The sequence below is a fragment of the Merops nubicus genome, unplaced genomic scaffold, assembly GCF_000691845.1.
Source record: "Merops nubicus isolate BGI_N331 unplaced genomic scaffold, ASM69184v1 scaffold16089, whole genome shotgun sequence".
NCBI lineage: Eukaryota > Metazoa > Chordata > Aves > Coraciiformes > Meropidae > Merops > Merops nubicus.
In genome coordinates, this window is record NW_008630324.1 from 1 (window position 1) to 10,557 (window position 10,557).

The window sequence follows — 10,557 nt, forward strand, 5'->3', positions numbered from 1 at the left end:
GCGTTTAGTTTTTTTTTCGTCGTTCCCGCTCGAGGAACTATTCCAAAATGGGCCAGGACTGCCGGAGAAGATGGCAGTTCTTCAGAACTGAAAAGCGACCGTTCTGTGGTGCAGGGAGAAGTTCAGCGTGGGGATGCCCGCCCCTTTTCTGTCTCCAGGAAAAAGGGTGGTTGTTTTCTTCCCAGGTGGAGGTTCGCTTTCGCCTTCCTCCGCCCACCAAAACAAGCGTTTTGTGAAGCCACTCTTCTACAAAACACTACTTTTTAAAGAAAGCCGCGTTCCACAGCGACTTTCGTTGCCTTTTCCCCCTGTTAAAGGCGCCACCTGCTCGTGTAACCGCGCGGGCAGCAGGAGGGGCAGAGGCTCTGCCCGAGCCACGAGGCCTTGGCGGGGCTGGGGACCGGAGCAGAGTGAGCAGCACCCGGCGCCCACGGGACATCTCCGGCTGTTGCACCTCAGATACCGTCCCCGCTCCCCTAAGCAAGAATAAAAAAAGGCATAAATAAAATCTTTCCATTCCAGTCCCCGTTTTCTCTTGTGCTGACACCAATTCTACAATAAGAAAAAAAAAAGTTGCTGATTGGCCTTGTACAGAGATGGAAGCAAGGGTCTGCCTGGCCTGCCCTTAAACCTTTCCTGCAAGATTCAGAGCAGGAGCTGTACATCACAAGGAAGTATTTAACAGCTGATGTTAAGCTAGTAGTTTCATTTCAGAGATGAGAGTTCCAGGTTTTCTGGCCACCATGTACTAATTTCTTAGCCTTGCTGTAGGTGTGACAGCAGCATCTGAGATTTCTTCGTGATGCCCAGTGTTCTCTGCCCATCTGAAATACCAGGATCAAATATTTAAGAACTTTTTTGGTCCTATCAGTTACTCCATTGCAGACTTCCCCTCAGACCTCCTTTCCTCAGAAGGAGAAAAGGTGTTGTGTTTTGTTATTTGTTTTTTTGGTTTTTTTTTTAAAGTCAGTGGTGTTCAACTTGGCTAAAAAAGCAGTTTAAAACTTTGAGTTGCAAAAGGCTTATAGTGCTGAACTTAATGTTGACCTGCAAAGTCAACACGCAAACTTAAGTTTTGTTCTCTGTCTTGCTGCTGCCTTAACGTCGAAGAACATTCACTTTAAAGAGGGGTCATTTTAGGTGGCATTTAAAAACCTAGAAACATCTCAACCTTCTTGAAGGCAGGAAAACCAGAAGTTGATCTTTCTTGCTAGAAGGTCTGTAATAAATTTGAGCCCAAATCTAGGCTGCTGTAAATCATTAATGGCAAAACTTTTTGTGAACACCAACTGAATAAGGGATTTGTTTTCAATCTGTGAAAAAAAGACTGCCCAACACCAGACAAATAACTGGAAGAAAGATTTCTTTGTTGAAGACAGTGATTGGACTTTACTTGTGATGGATCCAACCTCCTGCATCATGGAAATTACCCATTTGTCCTGGCATCACAGTAACTGGGGATAATTAAAGTCAGAGACAGAGAAAGGGCACAAGGAACAGTCCCACATGGGGCAGGCAGTGGGGAACAGCAGCACACGGAGACCAATGATGTCCTAATATCCCAATCTCAGCTTGGCAGGGGAGCAGCACCCATATGCAAAACTGGTTTTTGTGCCCTCCCAGATAGCCAGACTGTCCTGTAATGGCATCAGTGACAACACCTGGGTCCCTCTTGCCACCAGGACAGTGGAGTTCCCTGCACTATCCTCCCCCTTGCCCTATAAGATCGAGGGGCCAGCTGCTTAGATGAGTTACCCATAGCAGCAAAGCCAGTGTCAAGCCACACGAGGTGGGTGAGCCCTGCCCACAAGGCTGCTGAAGGGGGGCAGCGACTTCTCTTTTGGCTGACCGCTGGCCCCAGCGCTTGGTATCTTGGGGCCCAAGGTCCCATCCTAGGATGTTATATGGTCTCTGCTGTCCCCGCTCCATCCAAATGTTGCTTGTTTATCCCCCCATCTGACCCTCTCAAACTACATGGGCAATGTAGCATTGGCAGCATTTTACACCAACAGGGAGAAATAATATCATGCGAGCAGCCACACATGGGAAGGAGACAGTATTTTATACATGAGTCTAAAAGAGATAAATATGACAGATAAAGATTTGGACTGAGCGATTTCAGAACAGAACATTTTTCAAAGGAGGGCACCCACCAGGAGAAGAGACCCTGAGGCCAGGTAGATCCCCTGGCGAGAGCTGAGAGCCACACGCCAGCCCTGCTGCAGTGAGTGGCTCTTCACAAGCACAAACCACAGAGCTTCAAGTGACGTTGAAGTTTGTGCTTTACCATTGCCCAGAACTGGTATAAAAGTCCATTTTCAGAGCAGAGTATTTTTGCTTGGTACCCCCTTTCCTTCCTGACTAGGTCTACCCCAAGTAGCAGGTTGAGTGATAGACTCAAGGCTAAAGCACAGTGAGGAGGGAGGCCAGGCCATGGAGGCAGGCGGCGAGGGAGGCGAGTGTGTTGCCAGAGTGCATCTCTGGGCCTTTGACAGTAACACCTCTGCTAAAAAGACATTAATCATGATCTAAAGCAGTGCAAATCTAGGAGCAGCGAGCAACGCCGTGTTCCCCCAACACAGAAGATGGCGTCTTAAACTGAGTTACTATGTTGGACAGCTCTGAAAAGGAGTCTCAGCCATGTGCTGAGAAAGCTGCCTTCCACTTCTTTTCCAGCCCTGCAAGAATTCCTCCAGCAAAACCAGTGGAGGCAAAGCTGTGACATTCCTGAAATGTCTGGCACATATATTTCTGGAAGAAAGTAAAAAAGTTTTAAAAAAATACAAAACCACTTCTCAGTATAGCAAAAACATGGGCCTATCCCTCCTCTTATTGAACAAAAGAAGGATCCCTTTCTACCCCATGGTACACTCCCAGTGCCCAGGCAGGACTGCCAAACCAGCCAGTGCGCCGCTACACCTAGGAGTTCTTGGGTCATCCTGGGAAGGTCACAGTCTAGCATTTCCTCAGTTTCTCCTACAGTAAAAGGAGCAAGGGGAATCATTTTCCTAACTTTCTTCCTTTCTGCATAGAGTGTGAAGGAAGCTGCAGCAAGTTTGAGGTCTGGTGAAGGAAGCAGGAAATTATAAAATCCAGCCTGGGAGCTCAGCACTCCCCGTTCTGCCAGGGCCATCGCTGATAGCCCAAGAAAGGAGGGACATGCCAAGGCACAGGAGGGAAAACGTAAAACCCAGCTGTACCTGAGCACCTAGGGGTATTCCACCACAGCTAGGAAACCTGGCTTGACAGAAATGCTCCAAACATTTTCTGCATATTTACTCCTGGATTTCTTACCCCAGTTCACAGCGTCCTTCTCCCCCAGTGCTCCCCGAGCTCCTGTAGAGCTAACATTTAACTGCAGAAAGCCCCTAAAGTGAATTTACTGCCTTATAAATGACATCCAGGTTTATTTTATGACTAATATCAGTACCAAGACAGGCATCTTTACTCCTCTGGGGCAGCACTGTTTAGTCAAGATGAAATCACTAGATATGGATAGGCTGAGGATATTCTTTGGTGTTTTGCAAAGGGCAGGTAAAATGAACAGTGAGAAACAAAGACAGCATCAAAACATTTTCTTTCTCTACTTCTAAGGCCATAGAACAAAATAATTTTCCTTTCCTCATGTCTCAAATACTCCTCCTCACAATTCCTCTCCCAGCTTTCAGCTAGGAAGCAGTCTCAAACTAAATATATTTAGGGACCCCTACTCTTTCTCACCCTGTATCACAAGAGAAAATGTTTACAGGTAATCTAGAACAAGACAGAAACTATAGAAGAAAGTATTATCTGGACACAGGTTCCCTCATCATCTCCAAAAAATAAACAGACTAAGGAGAACATATACATACAACAGCTGTAGTTAAGATTACACCTCCTGAGGAGAAATCTGAAGTCCCTATAGCAGGGGATGTGTTTGGTCAAGGGCTCGCTAGGATAAGCTTCAGAAAACGTGGGGTTAGTCTCCAAGTCCCTCCACCACAGACTCTATAGACAGCACCTGGTTTCTCTTCCAACATCAGGTGCTCATGATTTGTCCCATTCAGGTGGGATTTTCACTCTTCCTTTGTCTGCCTTGCCCACTCAGGACACCACTGGCAGGATAAGGTAGCCCAATCATGGCCTGAGGCGGCGCAGGCCTTTTTCAAAGGTGGCTTCTTAAGCGCGAAATAACACTTAGTGTTTAAAACTAAATCACTACCACTCATTAAGCTGCCTGAAACTATGGGAAAGTGTTACCATCCCCACCTGCTTGTCCACAGAGAAGGTGACAGGAGGACAAATAACACCTTTGTTTACATCATGCAGTGTCCCGGCATTGCATAAGGATAATACGTTTTGTTCAAAGTAATTATGCTCCAGAATAGCTCAGCAACGCGCCTTTGTCTACCTGTCTGTTTTCTTCCTTTTCTTTCTCCTGCCTCCCCAGATAAACTTTAACATGTACTGAACAGTTAAAGGAGCACAATCTGCCGTGCAGACACAAAAAGGAGCAGCTTTTTCAGTTCAGATTAAAATCAGTCTTTCAGCCTGAGGTTTGTGTGCTACTCCTAAAATGAACAATGAAAAGCAAGCCAAACTTTGGTGGCAGCTAAACTTTATATAAAGGACTTTCTATGTTTCTTGGGAAGCATTTTAAGGCCTGAAAAAGGTTGAAAAACTACTTAGGCCAAGGTGAAAGTTAAATATCAGAGAAAGCTACTCTTCCAAAGCCATGTGAAAGAGCACCAGGTGCATCACAGGTGCACTGGAGAGCATTATGCATGATATGATATGGTATGTAATATGATGTGGCATGATATGATATGGTATGAGGTTATATTATTATATTATATTATATTATATTTAAGCTGGAGAACTTTCCTGCCTAGACGTGGCTCCAGTGCCATACCTGGAACTGCAACCCCAGCATTTCCAGTGCAGCCATTTCCTGTGTCACGACCACAGTGAGGTTGGTTATGGTAGTCAGAAACAGGGCCAAGAGCTCCCCAAAAGCCAGTTTTGTCAAATAGTTATGGTATATTTTAAGGGGTGCAAGTGCTGCCAGTAATCTAGGTGGGACTACAGAAGGAGAAAGAGAGAGAACGGCAATTTTTTAGCAATTGCCAGTGCTTGAGATTTTCCAAAATGCCCAGGGCCCATCTGCCAAGAGCTCCTGCTCCAACGGGGACAAAGAGGACACACATGCCAGTGACTCGGATACAAGGAAATCTGCAGCTGTTGCCAGCCCAGGGATCAGAGTGCTACAGGACAGTGACTGTCTGGCAGAAGGGAGCTTAAGGAGAGAGGAGGCTCACACAGGTTTGCAAGAGGAAAATTCGTATTTAAAAAAAAAAAGGAAAATGTCCCACTGCTATCATTTGAAACAACATTCCATTTCTGAATTCTATTTCTGTCTGTATTTTCTGTGTTAGTGAGACAGCAAGGGCAAAGAGCCTGTTCCCAAAGCCTCCAGCTAGCTCGGAGCCTCAGGAACAGAGGAGCTGACAGTGCTTGACAAACGTCACCATAAAAAGTTCTGAAAACATAAAAATAGTTCAGTGGGGTTTTTTGGCGGTGACTCTTGGACTCTGAATGCTTTTCTGGTCACAACTACACTCCCAGAACAGCAGTCGTCACATTTCTCTACACTGTTTGAGCGAGAGTTGCTCTTTAAAGCCTCCACAACAGCAACCATGGCAAAACTGCTTGTAAAATTCACTGTTCCTGGCACTGCAGCTGCACCTTCTGCCTGCTCACTAGTCACCAAAGTTCTGTACTATAGAGAACAAATATTCTGAAGAGGCATGAAAATTCAGTTGCAGAGGGAGATTACCATCTCCATTGTCTCAAAGTTTGAGTCCTCTCCTCAGAACTCCTTTGCTCGCTGTTCCTTGTAAAGGACCATCTTTTATTACAAGCAACACCAATATTTCTATGGCAATCTAAAGCAACAGCAAAAATGAAAGAAGTCAGTACAGAGGTAGGTATTGAAGTAACACTAAAAAAGATCCCTGAGTCACAGAATCATGAGAATAATTTGGATAGGAAGATACCTTTGAAGGTCAGCTAGTCCAACCCTCTGCACTGAGCAGGGACACCCCCAACTAGAGCAGGGTGCTCAGAGCCCCGGCCAACCTCACCTGGAATGGTGCCAGGGATGGGGCAGCGACCACCTCTCTGGGCAGCCTGGGCCAGGGGCTCACTAATCTCAGTGTCAACCATTTCTTCCTTCTCTGTAGTCTAAATTTCCCTTTTAGTTTCAAACCATCCCCCCTTGTCCCATCACAACAGGCTCTGCTAAGAAGTCTGTTTCCGGCTTTCTTATAAGCCTCTTTGAATACTGGAAGGCTGCAGTAAGGTCTCCCTGGAGCCTTCTCCAGGCTGAACAACCCCAGCTCTCAGCCTGGCCTCCCAGCAGAGGGGTTCCAGTCCTCTGGACACTTTTGTGGCCTTCTCTGGACCAGCTCAAACAAGTCCCTGTCTCTCCTATGCTGAAGACTCCAGAGCTAGACCCAGCACTGCAGGCAGGTCTGACCAGAGCAGAGAAGAGGCAGAATCCCCTCCCTCGACCTGCTGCCCACACTGCTTTTGATGCAGCACAGGTTATCTGTGGTCTTCTGGTCTGCAAGTGCACATTGTTGATTCGTGTCCAGTTTTTCATCCACCAGGACCCACAAGTCCTCCACAGGGCTACTCTCAATCCCTGCATCCACCAGCCTGGACTGACACCAGGTGTTGGTCTGGCCCAGGTGCAGGCCCTTACACCTGGCCTTGTTGCACCTCATGAGGTTCACATGGGACCAGTTCTTGAGCTCTGAATTCCCTCTGGATGGATCCCATCTCTCAGGTGTGTCAGCCACCCCACTCAGCGAGGGGTCACCTGCAAACTCACTGAGGGTGCACTCGATCCCACTCGCTATGTCACTGGTGATGATATTGAACAGCACTGGCCCCCCTGAGGGACCCCACTCATCACTGATCTCCATCCAAATACTGGGCCATTGACCACCACCCTCTGCCTGTGGCCATCTAGCCAATTCCTTACCCACCAAACAGTCCATCTGTCAAATCTGTGTCTTTCTAATACAGAGAGAAGGATGTTGTGAAATACTGTTCGTATAGAGAAATTAGGAATTGAACACAAGTAAATATGTTCTTCCTTCTCCTTTCCCCAGATGTTGAGGTCATTGTTTAGCCTGCAGCTGTGTCACCAGCAAAGCAGGTCTGTTTGTATAGCAAGGCATTCCACTTCCTCTATAGCTTGCAGGGACCTAAGTGAGATGGGAGAAAAGGTAATGGGAGAAGGCTTCTCCAAATGCAGCATTAATCAGACAGAGCTGCCCTAGAGGTACTGAGGATGTTGAACAGATGCTGAATGGGTCATGATGAAACGATGTGATTTCAGGTGGCATCTTTACATGCCCCCTCACTGCTCCAAGTGCCTCTGTGCTGCACAAGTGTCTGGGTAAGAAAAGGAGCCCTTGCTCTTGTCTGAGCAAGAAAAGGTTCTTTTGGAGGAAGAAGAAACACAACATTTATAGAACAACAAAGCCTCATTTTACACCCAAACCAACTGTTTGATACGCATAGGTAAAATAAGAGCAATCTGTCAGAAGGTGGGTGGCAGGCCGCCGAGTGCACCCCCTCTGCAGCGTGCTCCTTCAGCGAGCACTGGGCAGTGTGGGAGGAACACTGCAGAACACCACGAGCTGCTGGCACGAGTGCACGCCTGTCGTGCCCCTCCAGACCTTAAAGGACAAAGCTCACTGCCACCGTTAACAGCATCAGCAAGTCAAGGGCAAGAAGAGCAACTACGCTGGCGAAGGGTCTAAAGAACAGGTCTTAGGAGGAGCGGCTGAGGGAACTGGGTCTGTTTAGTCTAAAGACGAGGAGGCCGAGGGGAGACCTTATCCCCCTCTACAACCCCCTGAAAGGTTGTAAAGAGGTCAGTGCTGGTCTCTTCTCACAATTAACTGGTGGCAGAACAAGAGGGAATGGCCTCAAGCTGCACCAGGGGAGGTTTAGACTGGTCATTGGGATAGACTTTGTCACTGAAAGGGCTGTCAGGCGTTGGAAGAGGCTGCCCAGGGAGGTGGTGGAGTCCCCATCCCTAGAGGGGTTTAAAAGCTGTGTAGATGTGGGGCTTGGGGAAAGGGCTTAGAGGTGGACTTGGCAGAGCATTGCTAATGGCTGGACCCGGTGATCTTAGGGGTCTTTTCCAACCAAAGTGGTTCTATAATTCTATGATTCTATACTGTGAGACTGGAAGATGTCCAGTATCAGAAATAGTATCAGAACAATCTAGTGCTAAGGTGCTCCCTTAACTAGACCACAGACAAGGTCACAGACTGAGGTAATTTCTTTGACATTTTCAGTATTAAAAAAAGAAGTTTCTTTTAACTTTAAAATCTGCCCAAGATAAAGAATGTTGTAAAGAGAAGTGAAGCTGTGCTCTACTAGTTACCATCTGACTAAGTTTTGTGAGTGCTTAGGATGCCAGGCAAGAGCTGCTCTGCCCAGCAAGATGGGAATCTGTCTGGTAGGCAGGGGAAAGGCCCCATGCTACGGCTCAGTGCCATGCCTGTTGGGATGTTAAACTTGGGGATGTGGGAACCACTCCTGAAGGCGATTTGTTCCCTGGACTCTGCCTGCCACCCGGGCATGGTCCTGCTGCGAGCACACGGCGTGCTCCTGCTGCCTGCCCAGAAAGCAGAAGGAAGTTAAGGGAGGAAAAAAAGGAAGGAAAGTTGCAGACAAGTGTAACTGGGGAGAAAAAAAGTGCCCTGATAAAGTTGCCTGCAAGATTTCTGTATTACTAGACATAAACAGACACAAATTTCTTGCATTTCATATTCTCCTGAATAGCATCTTGTCAGCATTTTGCAACATATAAGAACATATAAATATACCCACACCGAGTTTGCCGTGTGGCAAATGGGGTGGCTGAAACTCTGGCTGTACAGACAAAAGAAGTAATTTCTCTGGTGGTGCAGCAGTGTGAAGTCCTGAAGGTCCAGAACAGGGACCAGCATCCTGCAGATGGCAGCATCGGGGAGCAGCACCGGGAGAGCCCAGCTTCAGGTGGCCCAGCTAACATCTACCAGTTTATAGGAATCTTTTGCGGCAGCTTTCATTGTGAAAAACAGGGTGGGTCTGGGTGTGTGTTCATCATTAATTTACTTTTCACGATTTTTACTTTTTAAATAATTAGTATCTTCTTTTTCATTCCTGTTGGACAAAGCACATTGGCCTGGCAGCAATAGCTCTCCGAGCAAAATCAGAATTATTTCAGCAGCTCCTGGGAGCTCTGGTCAGCAGTTCTACAGGTATGTTAGCCAGAAAAGGGAGGTCAGAGAAAGTGTACCCCCCATGATGAGCACAACTGGCAAACCGGTAACCTCGGACAAGGGGAAGGCTGAGATACTCAACAACTTTTTTGCCTCAGTCTTCAATGTCAGCCTGTCTTCCCACCCCTCCTGAGCAGATGGACGTCAAGGCAGGGACTAGGGGAGCAAAGTCTCTCCCACCATAAGAGAAGATCAGGTTCAAGACCACCTGAAGAACCTGTACATAAATCTATGGGACCTGATGAGCTGCATCCAGTCTGAGGGAAATGGGTGATGTAGTTGCCAAGTGACTCCCCATGATATCTGAGAAGTCCTGGCAGTCACGTGAAGTCCCCGGTGACTGGGAGAAGGGAAACTTTGCACCCAGTTTTAAAAGAGTGGAATGAAGGGCCCTGGGAACTACCGATCTGTCAGCCTCACCTCTGTGCCTGGGAATGTCCTGGAACAGATCCTCCAGGAAGCTGCATTAAGACACATGGAGGCAAAGAAGGTGAATTGAGACAGCCAGCATGGCTTCACCAATGGCAAGGCTTGCCTGAACCAACCTAGTGGTCTTCTGTGATGGAGAGACCACATCAGTGGACAAGGGAAGAGCTGTCTGTCTTCTGTAAGGCCGCTAATACAGTGCCCTACAAAATCCTTCTCTCTCAATTGGGGAGGTATGGATTTGATGGATGGACTGTTTGGTGGGTAAGGGATTGGTTGGATGATTGCATCCAGAGGGTAATGGTCAGTGGCCCAGTGTCTGGATGGAGATTAGTGATGTGTGGTGCCCCTCAGGGGTCCATACTGACCCCATGCTGTTCAGTACCATCATCAGTGACAGAGACAGTGGGATCAAGTGCACCCTCGGCAAGTTTGCAGAGGGACTGGATTAGATGAGCTTTAAAGCTCCCTTCCTATCCAAACTATTCTATGATTCTATGATCAGATATTTGATATATTTTGGCCTCTAATTTCCCTTTACCCATCTTCTCTGATACTAATTGTATGCATCAAATAAATACTTGCACAAAAGAAATACATAATAGACATGAATTTTGACAGGATGACGCAGACGACACAGACAGGAATAGGATGCTGAAGCACCATTCAGGAGTTCAGAACTTATGCACAAGATTTATGTCAGTACTAATGAAGAACTAATGTTCTGCTTAGGAAACAAAGCCACACTAAAACAGCAATCCAAGAGTGACTTCTTAAAAGAGCAACTTTCAGAAATGCTTCA